This window comes from Euprymna scolopes, chromosome 29 (genome assembly GCF_053919585.1).
Source record: "Euprymna scolopes isolate OS-2025 chromosome 29, ASM5391958v1, whole genome shotgun sequence".
Taxonomy (NCBI): domain Eukaryota; kingdom Metazoa; phylum Mollusca; class Cephalopoda; order Sepiida; family Sepiolidae; genus Euprymna; species Euprymna scolopes.
Window position 1 is genome coordinate 49,503,515 of NC_136510.1, and position 22,347 is coordinate 49,525,861.

The window sequence follows — 22,347 nt, forward strand, 5'->3', positions numbered from 1 at the left end:
ATAATGCTTTATGCGTAATGAATGCATATGACACAATGCTTTTAAAAACGAAAAAATATTTTATTGAAACAGAGTGTTATTAAACGTTTGTTAATGTCTGCACTTGTATATGTATCGCGATTGACATTATCGGGTGATGTAATTTGTTGTGATATGAATTGTGATGAAAAAAGTACACGAGGTCAAGTTTTAGAATCAAGTAAAAATTGCGTTGATGCAATCCGAATATGATATTGTAAGATTTGTTGATTAGTTGAAGTAGCCACAAAAAGAAAGAATTAGATACGAGGTGCCTTCAATAAGTTTCCAGACCTTTTTTGTACAGGTATTTAAAATTATCGTAGACTCTTGAAAATTCACTATGTTATTGATATACATTTTCTGAGATGACTGACTAATTTTTATGATTTCAGGTTTAAATGAACAGCTGCAACAGAAGTTGGAATACACCCTACTAAAGCCTGATTATCAACAGCTGGTAAATTTCAAACATGCAACCTGGACGTGAGGGCACTTTAGAAGAATGATATGCAATAAAATTCTGTTTTAAACTTGAAGAAAATGCCACAGAAACGTAATTATTTTAGTTTTTTAAAGCAAAGAATCGATATGAATATGAATAAGAAGAAAATGGCGCCCTTTTCAAGCAGAATAGCTTCGTTTCAGTTTTACAGTATTGAACTGTGTAGTATTGCGCTGTCGGATTCAAGGTTGTACTATTGCAATGTAAAGAACACGCAAAAAGGGTTGTAATCAACTTAATTCTTCCAGTACACTGACAAAAAAGCTTAAACAGATATATAAATAAAAATAAAAAGATTATGTAAATGTTTTTAAAAAGACACGTAATCACGTGAGCAGGATTTTTTCCTTCTTTTGACACGATAACAAGTAACGTTCTTATTTTTTATTATTTATCTATTTATCTATTTTCGAAAGAGTGCCACGTGCAAGTGGAGAAGGAAAAAAAAAACAGAGTTATGCAAAATTTGTGTCGAGAATTGTCTAAAGTTCCAACTATTTTTTTACATCCACTTTAATAAGAACCTGAATTTACGAGATGGATTTATTCGACACAATATAATTCAACTACAAAACATAAATAGAAGCCAACGTGAATTAAGATTAAAGTTAAGGTGTTATTGTGGGCCCTCACCCCTTTTAAAAAACCTTGTTAAACTTGGTGACATATTTACATTCTATGGAGGTCAGGCGTGAACGAACACCCAATAATTTTATTATACCATATTTCTTCAAACTGAAACATTATTATCAAAGTATACTTACGCAAATTGATATGAAAAGTCTTTGTTAAAGTTTGTGCCATATTTCCATGGAGTACAGGCGCGAACGCAGACCCACAATCTTATTATACCATCCCTATTTAAGTTAAAACATACCTATCAAAGAATTATTATGTACATCTATATCAAAAACTCATGCAAACGTTTTTTTTCTTCATTTTTTATTTCCATACTTTGTGGACCAGGCGCGTACGCAGACCCCACAATTTTTATGAAACACCGTTCTGCCAGATCAAACATACTCATTCCATATCCTCGATACATCTTCTATCATTATATTAATCAGTTTTTAAAATAGTCAACCATATAGGAGCCTATTCGTGACCACACACACACACACACACACACACACACACACACACACACACACACACACACACACAGACGTTCAGCTTTATATTATACTAGCATTTTAGCCCGGCGTTGCCCGGGTGTTTGGAGGTGTATGTTGAGAAAAAAAAAAAAGAAAAAGAAAAAGCGGTCAATTTTTTTAAACTTTGACCCCTATTATGTCCCCTTAACATTTATTGTTTTGGACTCAAATCAAGTTATTAAGTTATATCCATGTCCAAGGAACCTATATCTAAAATTTCAAGTGTTTAGACCCACAATTGGCGGAGGAGTTTGGTAGAATTCTCAAAGGTCAAATCGTTGAACTTTGACCCCTTGCTCGGGTGTTTGGAGGTGTATGCTGTGCAAAAAAAGCAAAAAAAAGCAAAAAAACAAAAAAAATGGTTCATTTTTTAAAACTTTGACCCCTATTATGACCCCTTAAAATTTATTGTTTCGGGCTCAAATCACTTTATTAAGTTAGATCCATGTTCAAGGAACCTATATCTAAAATTTCAAGTGTGTAGACCCAAAATTGTCGGAGGAGTTTGGTAGAGTTCTTAAAGGTCAAATCGTTGAAATTTGACCCCTTAACAGCCAAATTTCTGGCTGACACCCGTCACATCGATTTTCCCAAATCTCAGTACCCGGTATTTCAAATTTCGAGTCTATAGACTAAAAATTGACAGAGTTATTGCGTAGGGAAATGTACACAGACAGACAGACACACAGACATACATACATACAGACAGACAGACAGACACGTTCACTTTTATAGATATATAGATTAGCAAAAGTACCCGTTGTCGACTGGGTTCAAAAACAGCGCCTACAGAAAATGGACTCTGATTTATGAAAGTATGATAGGTTATGAAAAGGAAGGGTTGTAAAGAGATAGCTTCGAATTTGGGGGCATCAAAAGCAAAGCAAAATATGATGAAAGTAAAAATAAAATAGATAAACCCCATAATTTATTATACCATACCTGTTCACACTGAAACACGTATCACAATATTATGTGGATCTCTATTAAAAAACCTTGTTAAACTTTGTGACATATTTCCATTCTATGGAGGTCAGGCGCGAACGAACACCCCAGAATTTTATTATACCATATTTCTTCAAACTGTAACATAATTATCAAAGTATACTTACGCAGATAGATATGAAAAGTCTTTATTAAAGTTTGTGCCTATTTCCATTCCATGGATGCCAGGCGCGAACGCAGACCCCACAACTTTATTATACTATCCCTATTTAAGTTAAAACATACTTATCAAAGTATTCTTATGTACATCTATATCAAAAACACTTGTAAAAGTTTGTTTTTTTTAATTTATTTTTTTTTTATTTCCATACTTTGTGGACCAGGCGCGAACGCAGACCCCACACTTTTAATGAAGCACCGTTCTGCCAGATCAAACATACCCTTTCTTGTGTCTCGATGCATCTTCTATCATTATATGTAATCAGTTTTTTTTTAAATAGTCAACCATATAGGAGCCTATTCGTGACCACACACACACACACACACACAGCTTTATATATATATATATATATATATATATTTACACATATATACATACACACACACACACGCACATACATATATATATATATATATATATATATATATATATATATATATATATATATACATACATACACATACATATGTCTATATTCCTTTAATTTTTTTGTGGGTATTGATATTCATATTAAAAACCCGTTTTCTATTTTAAAAATAAAATACAATTTTTCTTATAATTACATTCATCTGCAAAAGATTTAGCCAATTTGCATATTTTTTAAACATTCATTTTAATTCCCTATTAGTTTTTTCGGTTTTCCTATGGGATGATCATCTTTAGTTTACTATTACATGTTATTATATTCATGCAGATATTCTACATGATTTACGCTTATTTACGTAAAAACCTCTTTATATATATATTTATATATGCCTATATATATTTGTTTAAAAAATGTTGGCTACCAAACTCTTCTGTCGGTTTTCGGTCTAAAGTCACTAAACTTAATATGTAGGGTATTCGAATCCCTGCGAAACTTTATATTTTTGTTTTAGCCGGGGAAAATCTGTACAAAAGTGTGAAAATTGAAGAAATACAATTTGACAGGTGAATGCTGAACGACGATATACGAATATGCATGTGTAACGTAATTACTATGATTCATGCTTTAATTTTTAGCCTTGCAGCAAATATGTCTTCATAACTCAGGCATTAACGTCAAAGGAAAAAGTAAATCGTAAGCTAAACATTTTGGTTTCTATTCTCGGTGGTGGTACACGAGTCATTTTTTTTTAACACTTTTTAAATCATTACTATATATTGGGTCCAATATAATAATAAATCCGAAATCTGCATTAATAAAAAATATCATATTTAAGCGTATTTTACGACCGGGCCTACTAGCACACACACACACACACACACACACACACACACACACACACACACACACACACACACACACACACACACACACACACACACACACGATAAATATATAGATAGATACACATACACATATATCTATATCTATAAAAGTGAGAATGTGTGTGCGAGGACACTTTTCAACCTATATACTCAACGAATTTTTGATATACAGACTTGAAATCTGGTATATAGAGCAGTCAGATATGTGGAAAATTTTTTAATCGGTTTTCATCCATTTTTGGATGAAAACCGATTAAAAAAATTTCCACATATCTGACTGATCTGCTAAGTAGTCAACTGTTTTCAACTTTGTCACGACTGCGCATGAGCAGTCGTGAAACGTGACAGCTTCCTTATCTTTAAAATCATGTCAAGCTGATGTAATTGTTATCGTACTTGACTCACTGTCTTTAGGTTTTGGTTTCGATCTCAGCTCGAGTATATTTTTTTACTTACAAGGAGTGAAGTGTTTAGAAAAAACCCCCCACAATACTCGCATGCACATGTCTCCGTTTTTTGTTTTTCTATTTTTTTACTTCATATTTTATTTAAAGGAAGTTTACGTTACGTTAATACCTACGGTATATATGTTTATAATAAATAAGTATTTTTGCATTGATTAAAATATAATATTTATGCGTATTTTACGATCGGGCGGCATGCGTGTATATTAAGAAAAACGTTTATCCGCTTTTTTCCTATTGAACTATATACTTTTGTTCGCTATTTGAACAAAAAATTACTAAATGGATTTCTAATATTTTATTGAATACAAACATTTCTATAGAAGGTATTTTTATTTTATTTATTTTTTTGTAACTTTTAAAACGGTATATAGGATTAATATATTCAAAGACGCATTTATCTCAAACCAAGCGACATTTTTTGTTACGACGTTAACATAGTTGTCAACAACTTGTTGATACAGGAGTTCATTGTGCCATGATAAAGATGCCCTCTGATGACATCCGCCACTCAAAACAAAGAGACGTTTATTCATTTTGCGGTAAACAATTCTCTCAAATTGCGCGTCCTTGAAGTAATTCAAAAACCAAACATTTACGTCACAAAATAAAAACCCAATGAATAAGCAAGCCTACAAAAGTATAAAGCGACAAATATATACTAATTTAAGAGATGCGGACGTGTATCTGTCTGTCCACCATTTACGTACTAAGGCTAGTCTGTAGATCTTGTAATATTAACCTACTAATAAACAATAGGTAACTTTGCGTAGGTCGACTTTAATTGCTTATCGAATAGTACGTAATCAGCTGTTCTCTTGTTGAGACGCAAGTAGTTGGCTCATGAGATAATGATGTTTCTTACCAGTGAATAAGTTGATCTCTTTCTTGTTTCTCTTTTTGGCTGTAAAATTAAATAGAACTACAAATAAATCCATAGTTTGCTCTGGGATGTGCTTGACTTTTACAGAAATTTACAACAAGTACATTCAGATGGCCTGCAATTTTCCCTTCTATTCTCCGTAGTGGCAATAGCGACATCGAAAACAGGTGCACCATGACGATATAATATCGCTCTTAACCCCATTTCCATTTCTTAGTCTATTCTTACGCGACATTTAAAGTTTCAGCTAGGACTTTTCCTTCGTCACCAAAGCCAACAGATGTTGAGATGGCCTGTTCCCTGTTGACTGAGCTATGTGCTCCTGTGTAATTCTAGGAGATCTACCCTCACACGTTTTTGCCTTCTCCCTTTGAGAATGGGTTATTTTATTTTACTAATAACCTAAGGCGTCCCTACAAGAGAATGTCGACGGGATTTCTCTGAGTATAGGCCAGCGTGCTCGTTCTCTAGAGCACTGGCTTTTCCTATCCCACTTTCCGACCCTTGTGTCACATTATCCCTCTACGAGAAGGAAATAAATAAATAAGCTTACGTGGCATTTTCCGCCTTTTACCCTTTTTAGTGAATAATACATACCTTACCTGGGTGTAGCTGCCAGAGGTGAGGATGCTCTTCCAACAGCCAAGAAAAACAATAGCCTTGTGGTTATCATTATATTATTACGCTTATCGCCCCGTCCGTTATCATGCTGTGCATCCCTAAAAAAGGAAAGTGGAATATTCCAAATAAACCTTGGTGTCGCTGTTGAGGCAAAGCTAATAAAAATGATTTGTCTTTCTTGGCCTTTTGGCTAAGATCAAAGTGTAGTGTCTATTCTTCAGGTGCTACATTTCAATTTCTTCTCTTTCAGTGGAAGAGAAATCCTTTACGACTAAGACAATTTTTTCTCCACGTTAAAAAAACGACCCTGGTGTCTAAATTTGCCCCGTTGGGAGGCATTGTGAATAGGTACTATGTTTAATGTAACAAAGTTTTAATATTAAAAAAGTAACTGGAAAAAGTTATTTCTGATTTCATTACAAAATGCCCTGGAAGTGTTACTCCTGATTAATTATAAAATTCCCCGGGAAAATGTCCGTTCTGATTATTTATTTATTTTTTGTTTTGTTTACTTGCCTCACCACAAGGGCGGAATTGGACATGAGGTCGGTTAAAAATTTAGGGGGGAAACTAGCTCCCCAAAAGGGGATCTCTGGTCAATATCAAAAATAAGAATTGTATCAGTCATGAAGGATTTCTCCTCCATTAATCAAGACCAAAAAAGGAGGGATTTAAGTCACTGGAATACTGAAACTGATACTATACTCAGAAATTTATGTTGAAGCAGTGGCTACCTAATCCTTAACCGTGTTAATATTTTTATGTATTACTTTCGAAAAGCTGCTGAAACAGTTTATGATTAAAACATTACTTTATTTCAAGTATATTTTAAGCAGTGGGTTGGTGATATAAAGTCAGTCCCGGAAATGGCTGAAACAGTTTACTATTTAGACATTACATCATTTCATGTATATTTTTAGCAGTGGGTTTGGAATATAAAGTCGGTCCCGGAAATGGCTGAAACAGTTTACTATTTAGACATTACATTATTTCATGTATATTTTTAGCAGTGGGTTTAGGATACAAAGTCGGTCCCGGAAATGGCTGAAACAGTGTACTATTTAGAAATTACATTATTTTATGTATATTTTTAGAAGTGTGTTGGGTATATAAAGTCAGTCCCGGAAATAACTGAAATCATTTACTATTGAGACATTACATTATTTCAAGTATAATTTTAGCAGTGGGTTTGGGAAATAAAGTCGGTCCTGAAATGGCTGAAACAGTGTACTATTTAGACATTACGTTATTTCATGTATGTTTTTAACATTGAGTTGGGGTATAAAGTCGGTTCCGGAAATGGCTGAAACAGTGTACTATTTAGACATTACAGTATTTCATGTATATTTTTAGCAGTGGGTTTGGGATATAAAGTCGGTTCCGGAAATGGCTGAAACAGTTTACTATTTAGACATTACATTATTTCATGTATATTTTTAGCAGTGGGTTTGGAATATAAAGTCGGTCCAGGAAATGGCTGAAACAGTTTACTATTTAGACATCACATTATTTAATATATATTTTTAGCAGTGGGTTTGGGATATAAAGTCGGTCCCGGAAATGGCTGAAACAGTGTACTATTTAGACATTACATTATTTTATGTATATTTTAAGAAGTGTGTTGGGTATATAAAGTAAGTCCCGGAAATAACTGAAATCATTTACTATTGAGACATTACATTATTTCATATATATTTGTAGCAGTGGGTTTGGGATATAAAGTCGGTCCCGGAAATGGCTGAAACAGTGTACTATTTAGACATTACGTTATTTCATGTATGTTTTTAACATTGAGTTGGGGTATAAAGTCGGTTCCGGAAATGGCTGAAACAGTGTACTATTTAAACATTACAGTATTTCATATGTATTTGTAGCAGTGGGTTTGGAATATAAAGTCGGTCCCGGAAATGGCTGAAACAGTTTACTATTTAGACATTACGTTATTTCATGTATGTTTTTAACATTGAGTTGGGGTATAAAGTCGGTTCCGGAAATGGCTGAAACAGTGTACTATTTAGACATTACAGTATTTCATATGTATTTGTAGCAGTGGGTTTGGGATATAAAGTCGGTCCCGGAAATGGCTGAAACAGTTTACTATTTAGACATTACGTTATTTCATGTATGTTTTTAACATTGAGTTGGGGTATAAAGTCGGTTCCGGAAATGGCTGAAACAGTGTACTATTTAGACATTACAGTATTTCATATGTATTTGTAGCAGTGGGTTTGGAATATAAAGTCGGTTCCGGAAATGGCTGAAACAGTTTACTATTTAGACATTACGTTATTTCATGTATGTTTTTAACATTGAGTTGGGGTATAAAGTCGGTTCCGGAAATGGCTGAAACAGTGTACTATTTAGACATTACAGTATTTCATATGTATTTGTAGCAGTGGGTTTGGGATATAAAGTCGGTCCCGGAAATGGCTGAAACAGTGTACTATTTAGACATTACGTTATTTCATGTATGTTTTTAACATTGAGTTGGGGTATAAAGTCGGTTCCGGAAATGGCTGAAACAGTGTACTATTTAGACATTACAGTATTTCATATGTATTTGTAGCAGTGGGTTTGGAATATAAAGTCGGTTCCGGAAATGGCTGAAACAGTTTACTATTTAGACATTACGTTATTTCATGTATGTTTTTAACATTGAGTTGGGGTATAAAGTCGGTTCCGGAAATGGCTGAAACAGTTTACTATTTAGACATTACGTTATTTCATGTATGTTTTTAACATTGAGTTGGGGTATAAAGTCGGTTCCGGAAATGGCTGAAACAGTTTACTATTTAGACATTACAGTATTTCATATGTATTTGTAGCAGTGGGTTTGGAATATAAAGTCGGTCCCGGAAATGGCTGAAACAGTTTACTATTTAGACATTACGTTATTTCATGTATGTTTTTAACATTGAGTTGGAATATAAAGTCGGTTCCGGAAATGGCTGAAACAGTGTACTATTTAGACATTACAGTATTTCATATGTATTTGTAGCAGTGGGTTTGGGATATAAAGTCGGTCCCGGAAATGGCTGAAACAGTTTACTATTTAGACATTACGTTATTTCATGTATGTTTTTAACATTGAGTTGGGGTATAAAGTCGGTTCCGGAAATGGCTGAAACAGTGTACTATTTAGACATTACAGTATTTCATATGTATTTGTAGCAGTGGGTTTGGAATATAAAGTCGGTTCCGGAAATGGCTGAAACAGTGTACTATTTAGACATTACAGTATTTCATATGTATTTGTAGCAGTGGGTTTGGGATATAAAGTCGGTCCCGGAAATGGCTGAAACAGTTTACTATTTAGACATTACGTTATTTCATGTATGTTTTTAACATTGAGTTAGGGTATAAAGTCGGTTCCGGAAATGGCTGAAACAGTGTACTATTTAGACATTACAGTATTTCATATGTATTTGTAGCAGTGGGTTTGGAATATAAAGTCGGTTCCGGAAATGGCTGAAACAGTGTACTATTTAGACATTACAGTATTTCATATGTATTTGTCGCAGTGGGTTTGGAATATAAAGTCGGTTCCGGAAATGGCTGAAACAGTGTACTATTTAGACGTTACGTTATTTCATGTATGTTTTTAACATTGAGTTGGGGTATAAAGTCGGTTCCGGAAATGGCTGAAACAGTGTACTATTTAGACATTACAGTATTTCATATGTATTTGTAGCAGTGGGTTTGGAATATAAAGTCGGTTCCGGAAATGGCTGAAACAGTGTACTATTTAGACATTACAGTATTTCATATGTATTTGTAGCAGTGGGTTTGGAATATAAAGTCGGTTCCGGAAATGGCTGAAACAGTGTACTATTTAGACATTACAGTATTTAATATGTATTTGTAGCAGTGGGTTTGGGATATAAAGTCGGTCCCGGAAATGGCTGAAACAGTTTACTATTTAGACATTACGTTATTTCATGTATGTTTTTAACATTGAGTTGGGGTATAAAGTCGGTTCCGGAAATGGCTGAAACAGTGTACTATTTAGACATTACAGTATTTCATATGTATTTGTAGCAGTGGGTTTGGAATATAAAGTCGGTTCCGGAAATGGCTGAAACAGTGTACTATTTAGACATTACAGTATTTCATATGTATTTGTAGCAGTGGGTTTGGAATATAAAGTCGGTCCCGGAAATGGCTGAAACAGTTTACTATTTAGACATTACGTTATTTCATGTATGTTTTTAACATTGAGTTGGGGTATAAAGTCGGTTCCGGAAATGGCTGAAACAGTGTACTATTTAGACATTACAGTATTTCATATGTATTTGTAGCAGTGGGTTTGGAATATAAAGTCGGTTCCGGAAATGGCTGAAACAGTGTACTATTTAGACATTACAGTATTTCATATGTATTTGTAGCAGTGGGTTTGGGATATAAAGTCGGTCCCGGAAATGGCTGAAACAGTTTACTATTTAGACATTACGTTATTTCATGTATGTTTTTAACATTGAGTTGGGGTATAAAGTCGGTTCCGGAAATGGCTGAAACAGTGTACTATTTAGACATTACAGTATTTCATATGTATTTGTAGCAGTGGGTTTGGAATATAAAGTCGGTTCCGGAAATGGCTGAAACAGTGTACTATTTAGACATTACAGTATTTCATATGTATTTGTAGCAGTGGGTTTGGGATATAAAGTCGGTCCCGGAAATGGCTGAAACAGTGTACTATTTAGACATTACATTATTTTATGTATATTTTTAGAAGTGTGTTGGGTATATAAAGTCAGTCCCGGAAATAACTGAAATCATTTACTATTGAGACATTACATTATTTCATATATATTTGTAGCAGTGTGTTTGGGATATAAAGTCGGTCCCGGAAATGGCTGAAACAGTTTACTATTTAGACATTACGTTATTTCATGTATGTTTTTAACATTGAGTTGGGGTATAAAGTCGGTTCCGGAAATGGCTGAAACAGTGTACTATTTAGACATTACAGTATTTCATATGTATTTGTAGCAGTGGGTTTGGAATATAAAGTCGGTCCCGGAAATGGCTGAAACAGTTTACTATTTAGACATTACGTTATTTCATGTAGGTTTTTAACATTGAGTTGGGGTATAAAGTCGGTTCCGGAAATGGCTGAAACAGTGTACTATTTAGACATTACAGTATTTAATATGTATTTCTAGCAGTGGGTTTGGGATATAAAGTCGGTCCCGGAAATGGCTGAAACAGTTTACTATTTAGACATTACGTTATTTCATGTATGTTTTTAACATTGAGTTGGGGTATAAAGTCGGTTCCGGAAATGGCTGAAACAGTGTACTATTTAGACATTACAGTATTTCATATGTATTTGTAGCAGTGGGTTTGGAATATAAAGTCGGTTCCGGAAATGGCTGAAACAGTGTACTATTTAGACATTACAGTATTTCATATGTATTTGTAGCAGTGGGTTTGGGATATAAAGTCGGTCCCGGAAATGGCTGAAACAGTTTACTATTTAGACATTACGTTATTTCATGTATGTTTTTAACATTGAGTTGGGGTATAAAGTCGGTTCCGGAAATGGCTGAAACAGTGTACTATTTAGACATTACAGTATTTCATATGTATTTGTAGCAGTGGGTTTGGAATATAAAGTCGGTTCCGGAAATGGCTGAAACAGTGTACTATTTAGACATTACAGTATTTCATATGTATTTGTAGCAGTGGGTTTGGGATATAAAGTCGGTCCCGGAAATGGCTGAAACAGTTTACTATTTAGACATTACGTTATTTCATGTATGTTTTTAACATTGAGTTGGGGTATAAAGTCGGTTCCGGAAATGGCTGAAACAGTGTACTATTTAGACATTACAGTATTTCATATGTATTTGTAGCAGTGGGTTTGGAATATAAAGTCGGTTCCGGAAATGGCTGAAACAGTGTACTATTTAGACATTACAGTATTTCATATGTATTTGTAGCAGTGGGTTTGGGATATAAAGTCGGTCCCGGAAATGGCTGAAACAGTTTACTATTTAGACATTACGTTATTTCATGTATGTTTTTAACATTGAGTTGGGGTATAAAGTCGGTTCCGGAAATGGCTGAAACAGTGTACTATTTAGACATTACAGTATTTCATATGTATTTGTAGCAGTGGGTTTGGAATATAAAGTCGGTCCCGGAAATGGCTGAAACAGTTTACTATTTAGACATTACGTTATTTCATGTATGTTTTTAACATTGAGTTGGGGTATAAAGTCGGTTCCGGAAATGGCTGAAACAGTGTACTATTTAGACATTACAGTATTTCATATGTATTTGTAGCAGTGGGTTTGGAATATAAAGTCGGTTCCGGAAATGGCTGAAACAGTGTACTATTTAGACATTACAGTATTTCATATGTATTTGTAGCAGTGGGTTTGGGATATAAAGTCGGTCCCGGAAATGGCTGAAACAGTTTACTATTTAGACATTACGTTATTTCATGTATGTTTTTAACATTGAGTTGGGGTATAAAGTCGGTTCCGGAAATGGCTGAAACAGTGTACTATTTAGACATTACAGTATTTCATATGTATTTGTAGCAGTGGGTTTGGAATATAAAGTCGGTTCCGGAAATGGCTGAAACAGTGTACTATTTAGACATTACAGTATTTCATATGTATTTGTAGCAGTGGGTTTGGGATATAAAGTCGGTCCCGGAAATGGCTGAAAGAGTTTACTATTTAGACATTACGTTATTTCATGTATGTTTTTAACATTGAGTTGGGGTATAAAGTCGGTTCCGGAAATGGCTGAAACAGTGTACTATTTAGACATTACAGTATTTCATATGTATTTGTAGCAGTGGGTTTGGAATATAAAGTCGGTTCCGGAAATGGCTGAAACAGTGTACTATTTAGACATTACAGTATTTCATATGTATTTGTAGCAGTGGGTTTGGGATATAAAGTCGGTCCCGGAAATGGCTGAAACAGTTTACTATTTAGACATTACGTTATTTCATGTATGTTTTTAACATTGAGTTGGGGTATAAAGTCGGTTCCGGAAATGGCTGAAACAGTGTACTATTTAGACATTACAGTATTTCATATGTATTTGTAGCAGTGGGTTTGGAATATAAAGTCGGTTCCGGAAATGGCTGAAACAGTGTACTATTTAGACATTACAGTATTTCATATGTATTTGTAGCAGTGGGTTTGGGATATAAAGTCGGTCCCGGAAATGGCTGAAACAGTTTACTATTTAGACATTACGTTATTTCATGTATGTTTTTAACATTGAGTTGGGGTATAAAGTCGGTTCCGGAAATGGCTGAAACAGTGTACTATTTAGACATTACAGTATTTCATATGTATTTGTAGCAGTGGGTTTGGAATATAAAGTCGGTCCCGGAAATGGCTGAAACAGTTTACTATTTAGACATTACGTTATTTCATGTATGTTTTTAACATTGAGTTGGGGTATAAAGTCGGTTCCGGAAATGGCTGAAACAGTGTACTATTTAGACATTACAGTATTTCATATGTATTTGTAGCAGTCGGTTTGGAATATAAAGTCGGTTCCGGAAATGGCTGAAACGGTGTACTATTTAGACATTACAGTATTTCATATGTATTTGTAGCAGTGGGTTTGGGATATAAAGTCGGTCCCGGAAATGGCTGAAACAGTTTACTATTTAGACATTACGTTATTTCATGTATGTTTTTAACATTGAGTTGGGGTATAAAGTCGGTTCCGGAAATGGCTGAAACAGTGTACTATTTAGACATTACAGTATTTCATATGTATTTGTAGCAGTGGGTTTGGAATATAAAGTCGGTTTCGGAAATGGCTGAAACAGTTTACTATTTAGACATTACGTTATTTCATGTATGTTTTTAACATTGAGTTGGGGTATAAAGTCGGTTCCGGAAATGGCTGAAACAGTGTACTATTTAGACATTACAGTATTTCATATGTATTTGTAGCAGTGGGTTTGGAATATAAAGTCGGTTCCGGAAATGGCTGAAACAGTGTACTATTTAGACATACAGTATTTCATATGTATTTGTAGCAGTGGGTTTGGGATATAAAGTCGGTCCCGGAAATGGCTGAAACAGTTTACTATTTAGACATTACGTTATTTCATTATGTTTTTAACATTGAGTTGGGGTATAAAGTCGGTTCCGGAAATGGCTGAAACAGTGTACTATTTAGACATTACAGTATTTCATATGTATTTGTAGCAGTGGGTTTGGAATATAAAGTCGGTTCCGGAAATGGCTGAAACAGTGTACTATTTAGACATTACAGTATTTCATATGTATTTGTAGCAGTGGGTTTGGGATATAAAGTCGGTCCCGGAAATGGCTGAAACAGTTTACTATTTAGACATTACGTTATTTCATGTATGTTTTTAACATTGAGTTGGGGTATAAAGTCGGTTCCGGAAATGGCTGAAACAGTGTACTATTTAGACATTACAGTATTTCATATGTATTTGTAGCAGTGGGTTTGGAATATAAAGTCGGTCCCGGAAATGGCTGAAACAGATTACTATTCGGACATTACATTATTTCATGTATATTTTTAGCAGTGGGGTGGGAATATAAAGTCGATCCCAGTAATGGCTGAAACAGTGTACTATTTAGACATTACATTATTTTATGTATATTTTTAGCAGTGGGTTTGGGATATAAAGTCGGTCCCGGAAATGGCTGAAACAGTTTACTATTTAGACATTACATTATTTCATATATATTTTAGCAGTGGGTTTGGAATGTAAAGTCGGTCCCGGAAATGGCTGAAACAGTTTACGATTAAAACATTACTTTATTTAATGTAAATTTTCAACAGTGGGGTGGCGGACATGAAGTCAGTCCAGGAATTGAATGAGATGTACAAATATATACTATCAGAAAGCGTCGCCCAGTATTGAATGAGATAGATGGAAAACATATAATAGCAAAATACTCAGCATCGCCCAGAATCGAATGAGATAGGTGAACGATATATATTAGCAGAATATGCGGCGTCACCCAGGATTGGATAAGATAGGTGAAACATATATTCTATGAGAATACCCAGAATTTATTGATTTGTTTGTAATGAAATAATCAGCCCAGGCAATATTTCGAAGTTATTATTTAAGTAAGGGGGAGCGACATAGTGGGTTAAAGTTATGAAAATTATTGTCGAAATTAGTAACGTATCCAAGAATTATGAAAAACGATGAAATGTGAGTTACTTGATTGGTATGTTTGTAATGATATAATAAGCCCAGACAATATATAAAATATATTATATAAGTAGGAGAGAGAGGCATAATGCGGGTTTTTAATTATAAAAATTATTGTCGAAATTAGTAACATATCCAGGATTATGAACAAAGATTAAATGTGAGTTAATCGATTGTGTGTTTATAATAAAATAATCAGCCCAGGAAATATATCAAAGTAAGTATGTAAGTAAGAGAGGGCGATAAGGATGGTTTAAATTATGAAAAATAATTGTCAAAATTAGTAACATATCCAAGAATTATGAAAAATGATAATATGTTATTTAATGTATTAGTGTGTTTGCAATGAAATAATCAGACCAGACAATATATCAAAGTTATTATTTTAGTAAGTGGTGCGATGATGTGGGTTAAAATGATGAAAAATGATTGTCGACATAAGTAACATATCCAAGAATTATGAAAAATGACGAAATGTGAGTTAATTGATTGGTGTGTTTGAAATGAAATAATCATCCCAGATAATATATCAAAGTTATTATGTTTGTAGTGGGTGGTTGATAATGTGGGTTAAAAATATTAAAAATAATTGTCGAAATTAGTAACATATCAAAGAATTAAGAAAAATGATGAAGTGTGAGTTAATTGATAGTTATAATTTTTATGAAATAATCAGCCCAGAAAATATATCAAAGTAATTTTTTAGTAAGAGAGGGCGACGAGAATGGTGTAAATTATAAAAAAATATTGTCGAAATTAGTAAGATATCCAATAATTACAAAAAATGACGAAATATGATTTAATTGATTGGTGTGTTTATAATAAAATAATCAGCCTGGACAATATATCAAAGTTATTATATAAGTAAAGGGGAAGAAGATAAGGAGGGCTTAAATTATGAAAAATTATTGTCGAAATTAGTAACATATAAAAAAATTACGAAAAAATGATGAAATATTAGTTAATTTATTGGTGTGCTTGTAAGGAAATAATCAGCCTACACAATATATCAAAGTTATTATTTAGTAAAGAGGGAAGGGCGAAAATGTGGGTTAAATTATGAAAAATTATTGACGAAATAAGTAACATATCCAAGAATTATGAAAAATGATTAAATGTGATTTCATGCATTAGTGTGTTTGTAATGAAATAATAAGCCCAGACAATATTTCAAAGTTATTATTTTATTAAGAGGGTGCGATAATGTGTGTATAAATTACGAGAAATGATTGTCAAAATTAATAACATACACAAGAATTATGAAAAATGATGAAATGGGGGTTAATTTATTAGTGTGTTTGTAATGAAATAATCAGCCCAGCAAATGTATCAAAGTTATTATTTTAGTAAGGTTGGGTGACAACGTTGGTTTAAATTATAAAAAAATATTGTCGAAATTAGTAACATATCCAAGAATTACGAAAAATGATGAAATGTGGGTTGATTGATGTGTGTGTTTGTAATGAAATAATCAGCCTAGAAAATATATCAAAGTTATTATTTTAGTACGGTGTGCGATATGGTGAGTTTAACTGATGAAAAATTATTGTCAAAATTACCATATCCAAGAATTATTAAAAATGATGAAATGTGAGTTAATTAATAGTTGTGTTTTTTTTTTATAAAATAATCAGTCGATACAATATATCAAATTTAATATTTTAGTAAAGGGAGAGGCGATAATGTGGGCTGAAATTATGCAAAATTATTGTCGAACATAGTAACATATTCAATAATTATGAAAAATGATAAAATGTGAGTTAATTGACCGGTGTGTTTGTAATGAAATAATCAGCCTAGGAAATATATCTAAGTTATTATTTTAATAAGGGGGCAGTACAGTTTTTTTAATAAAATACTAGAATAATATGATTGTGTCTTCATTCATGCTGGATAGAACGCTCACAGCATGCCCAGCAACAATATATTGCATAGGAAAAATGCTGCTGTGGAATTTCCACAGGTCCCGCTAGTTTATACTAATAGAGTAAGGTAATTGTTATAAAAGCCTTCCTCCTTGTGAAGAGTTCTTCACTCCTTTCTTTTTGTTACTGTGGTTACAAGACCTGAGAAGAAGGTCGCGAAGAAGATTGTATTTTTTCGCAACCTCACTTCAGGTTAGCTACTCTCAGTTATATGACCTTTTTTTTCCAACACCTTTTCTATACGCCCAAGATCTAATTTTACTTTTAATTTTATTATCTATCTAATTATTTTCGTAAGATAATATGTTTGTAAGTATTTTTAAAGCGCTTTCTCAGGAAATATGTAACATCTACATAATTCTGTTTTTGTACGATTTAATTATCTGTCGATATTGTTCTGGATGGCGGGGAATAGAAAAAAGTATAGTTTATACATATGTCCTTCATTTATTTTCGATACTAATCTTAAGTCCGTTATGGTGGTTGAAAATGCCGGAATTGAGGTTAAGATTCTCAAATCTGTTTCACCTTATAATTCAGACGTGTTGGTGAAAATCCTTAATTTCGCCTAATAGACGGATTCTGTGTGGCGTCCGTATTCATTTGAATAGGCTTGCTTGAAAAGAAGCAGAAAAAACGGGTTAGTAAGGTTCTCTTGGAAAGATATTTTCTCTACAATCATATTAACTTTATTTAACAATTTCATCGACACAAAACAGGATTCAGAAAGAGTTAGGCACACAAGAATATAAAGCAGGTTTGTTCGGCCGGCAGACAGGTACTCTACTAGTTCCATCTCATCTCGTTACTGAGAAGAGCAATATAGTGTCTAGTTGCTGCCATATTATTTATCTCTCTCCCACTGCGGGAAGATGTGACACAAGGGTCGAAAAGCGAGATTGAAGAGCTAGCGCTGTCGAGGAGGAGCACTCTAGCCGGCAAAAAAAAAAAAAAAAAAAAAAAAAGGCCTGTGTAGCTCCGTCAGCATTCTTCAGCAGAGGTACCTTACGTGATTAGCATAAACGAAGGAAAAAAATAATGTAGAAATTACATAGACTCTGTTGGCTTTGATGCCGAGGGAAAACACCCTCCTGGTTGCAACAACAATTCACGAGGAACTCTTTGTAAAAGGCTTCAAACAGGCTTGCACGGATGGGTATAACAATACATATAGCCATAGTTTTAAATGTCAATGTTATCTTCTTATTTTCTTTTTCTTGGAAAAAAAAGTGGTCATGTTATTTACCCTGTTATCTAGAATATACATTCCATAATCCATAATGATAAATTCAACAGTTTAAGATGTTACCAAGCACATGTATATTGTTAATGCACACGTGTGTGCACCGATCTTTTAAAAAATATATTACTTAATATCACTTAAAATTTTATGTAAAACAATAATTTCTATATTAAATTGTTTGTATCTAACTTATTTTTCAAATTTTGTGTGGGCGAGTTTGGATGGGCGCACCATCTTAATGACAAGGTTTTTAAAAAAATAAATAAATAATGTACCCATGTAATCCATTGGCTTGCCGAGAGTATATATTCCAAAATTCATACTCATACGTTTAATAGTTTAGGAGGGAGGGAGAGGGAGAGAGAGAGAGATATTATAATATGTCTTCAGAGAAAAACTATTTGGGGGATAAAAACGTTAAATAAAATATTAAAATGAGAAACTGATACGTATGACACGTTTATCGTTTTCTGGATAATTCTAGCGACAATGACTCACAAATTACGGCTAACCCTAACCCGCAAGTTTAATCATGTACGCCACGATTATTTCTTTAAGAATTGAATTATTTAGAGATTATTTTTCTCCGCGTCATTAACAATGTGAACAGATACTTTTATTTTTTAAATAACAGGTTGCCCGGTCATAAAATACACTTAAATGTTGTATTTTAATTTATGCAGATTTCGTATTTATTATTAGAGAGCCAATAATAAATATTGATTATTATAATGTACTCAATATATAGTAGCGATTTCAAAAGTTAAAAAAATATGACTTAGGTGTCATTAGCTAGAATCGAAACCAGCTGTATTCCTTACCATATGACCTAACAACGGACGATATCAGACTTTAACAATTAACGTATTTCAACGTACAAATGTTTATTGGCGTATCCGTAGAGGAGCACTTAAAGTCGACTTACGTTTACCAAGTTCTAACTTTGACCTATTGGCAGCTATTGTTACCGGCTCAAAACCAAATCGAATTTGTTCCACAGGTCCGAATCCCATATGTATCAAATTTCAAGTCAACCTCCAATAAGTTCTGAAATGACTATTCAATGTGTACTCTATTTTTTAAAGTATTTTTTTGGGGGGGGGTAAGACTACGCTTCAGGGACGTTATTAAAACTGGCACTTTTAAGAGTCCACACTCTTTCTCGCATTTAACTACTCACAAGAAAAATAAATCACACTCCTATACCAATAAAAAACACGCAACTGAAATGTATGCAATATATAAGTATTGGGACAATTATTTCGGAATCGGAAAAATCAGAACCGGAAAATTTTGTATTTTCTGATGCCAAAAACGATTTCTTTCATTATTATTTTTAATTTGATTTTGTTTAAAAGAAAATCTTCCACTGCTGATAGTAATAAAATAAATACTTATTGATTTAAAACTACCAGTAAAGCTAAACTCTAGACCCCCCCCGCACAAGTTTAAAAAATATTGGAATCGTCCCATCACTAATAACATATATATATATATATATATAAGAGAGAGTAGTCCAGGTTAAGAATGTATTCGGAGGATAAAATCCAGAGAATTTTCACCGGGTTTATATAATAGTGCTCAATAGTAACTAGAGCTATTATATTTATAACGTAATCCTTACATGTCCACATGTTGTATGCAGATAGTCGCAAGGAAAGAGAATTCGACTTTTTTTTTTTTTTTTTTTTTTTTTTTTTTTTTTAACTCGAAACAGACTGTTTTACAGAACTTCCAGAATAACGTCTTGTCTCTCGTCTAAAGTCTTCTCGTACTTCAATGTGCTTAAAAATACCGTTTTTGTCTGACCATGTCTTTCCCTGTCGTTCTCGGGCCACGTGTGTAACCGTCTATGTCCTCCTCGGTCACGTTTTTCTTTTCCTTCTCGCTGTGACGTCACCTCGAATACGGCTCAGTCATTTGTGTAAGTCTGCTGCTATACGCGTATCAGCGCTCTGTTACATATTTATTCATATAAAACATGTACAAGCTTCGCTACATTGGCATGACAATAGTTCGATCTGTAGTTGATAATAACTTATCTACTCAGACAAGAGGGCTGTGAAGAGATCTTAGTTATTACAGATCGAAACATTGTCATGACAGTCTGAATTATAAGTATATCTCACAAAACGTATTGATCATTAGTGTATGGTGTTCAGCGATGAAAGATTATGGAAATAGTTGACATAAGTTGAGCTTAAATTATTTAAAGATAAGTGAAAATTATGCCTTTTTTTTTTTTTAAACAAATTAATAAAAGCCACCCAATTAAACTTTCTTATGAAGCAAAATTGAAGTTTGTAACGGAATTAGATAAGCATCAACTAAATGACAATTCATATAAAAATATTCAGTTTTAATGAAAAGTTGAGTTTGTAATTATTAATAAAATTTAGTGGCGAAAACAAGTTAGTCTTGTATGAAGTTAAAAAATTGTTTTTTTTAAATCCCGTTGCAATTATGCATTTAGCCATAAGTGTCTTTCGGTTTTAATTGCTTGATAAAAATCGTGTGGCGAAATAATCATGCGGTAGTTTAGAGTCAAATGTCAAGTTATTTATTTATTTGAAAGACTGGTATTGGATAAGGGTAATTTAAATTCGATCCGTCCCAGCATTTTCATTAACTGAAATAAGATTGTCTATAATTAAAATCTTATACAATCAGGAGTCAATATTTTAATACAATATTTGCTTTTTAAATCTTTATTTAACATGGACGCTATAAGTTTTACCACCGTTTTTTTTTAGTTTCAAGGAAAACCAGCAACTTTATTAGTAGTGTAAAGTAAGACTTAAAAACAAAGTTTTTGTTCGTATTTGAGCGTAAGTTAATAGAAAAATAGTCTATATTATAGATATACCTACATGTATACTCCAGAGAGCTTCGCCGCATGACAATACACGGACCAAGAGTCGGTTGTGTCATCACATGTATGGCTTAGCAGGTTATACTGAAGTGCTTACTAAAGACAGCTTCAGGAGTGGACCATTATACGGCTTGCCAAACGTGTACACATACAGTTCTCTACACCTTCACGTTGCCAAGAATGATCTTCCGCAAAGCTGTGGTCTGCTAAATACCTAGTTTATTGTGGGTCACAAAGTAAACTACAACTATCTAAAGAATAAACATTTTTTGCTTAGAATTTACTCCTCTATATCCGTCGATTTTAGTTTATACGCAAGCGTATTAAGAATATAACTGCATGAAGGATTTCGCTCTGTACCATGCACGTTCAGTTATATTTGCGCATGACAGTGCTGTATACAAGATAATCAGTCGAAAATGCCATTAACCAACCACTTTAGCCATTAGAAAATGTATAATTAAAATAATTTCGGAACCTAAACAGTATTTTTAATATGCATCACATATTTGAAAAGAAACTTGTGAGAAAATTGTTTTGAATAAGTTACTCTTCGTTAATTTCAAGGAGGTATGCTTCTTAAGATACCTGATTAATATGATAGCGTTCTGGTTTCGAATAGTGGCTCAAGAAAAAATCGTCTATTTGGGCGTCAGACAAAATATGAATTTTAGCAGTTCATGGAGTGTATATTTTCTGTACTTTCATTCCCAATTAAAAATTGTCTCGATTCGCAATTTAAAGTACGGTCTGAGAAGTAGTGTAATAGTTTCAAACGAGAACTGCGAACTTAATATGCCGTGTTAGAGTCTGGCTGGAAACAAGTCACTTTCGCTTTTATACGTTTGTAGAGAAAAGTTTAGTAGAAAGAAGACTAATAAACCGTTTAAGTAGAAAAATTTACTTGATGATGGCTTCCGGTTTTGAAATCGGAAATGAAAAGGTATTTATCAAACAAGACGAACATGCAAGGTCCTTCTCCACGAGTGGGGGGGGGGCTTTTACCATCACTAATATTTGTGCAAAACTTAGAAATCCAACGCGTGGCTGAGAAAAGTA

At 33.5% G+C, this 22,347-nt stretch overlaps 1 pseudogene; it reads left to right on the forward strand.

Moving 5' to 3' along the window:
- The first annotated feature begins 6,230 nt into the window (after positions 1-6,230).
- Positions 6,231-6,346, forward strand: LOC145253057 (U2 spliceosomal RNA; annotated as a pseudogene).
- Positions 6,347-22,347: the final 16,001 nt, after the last annotated feature.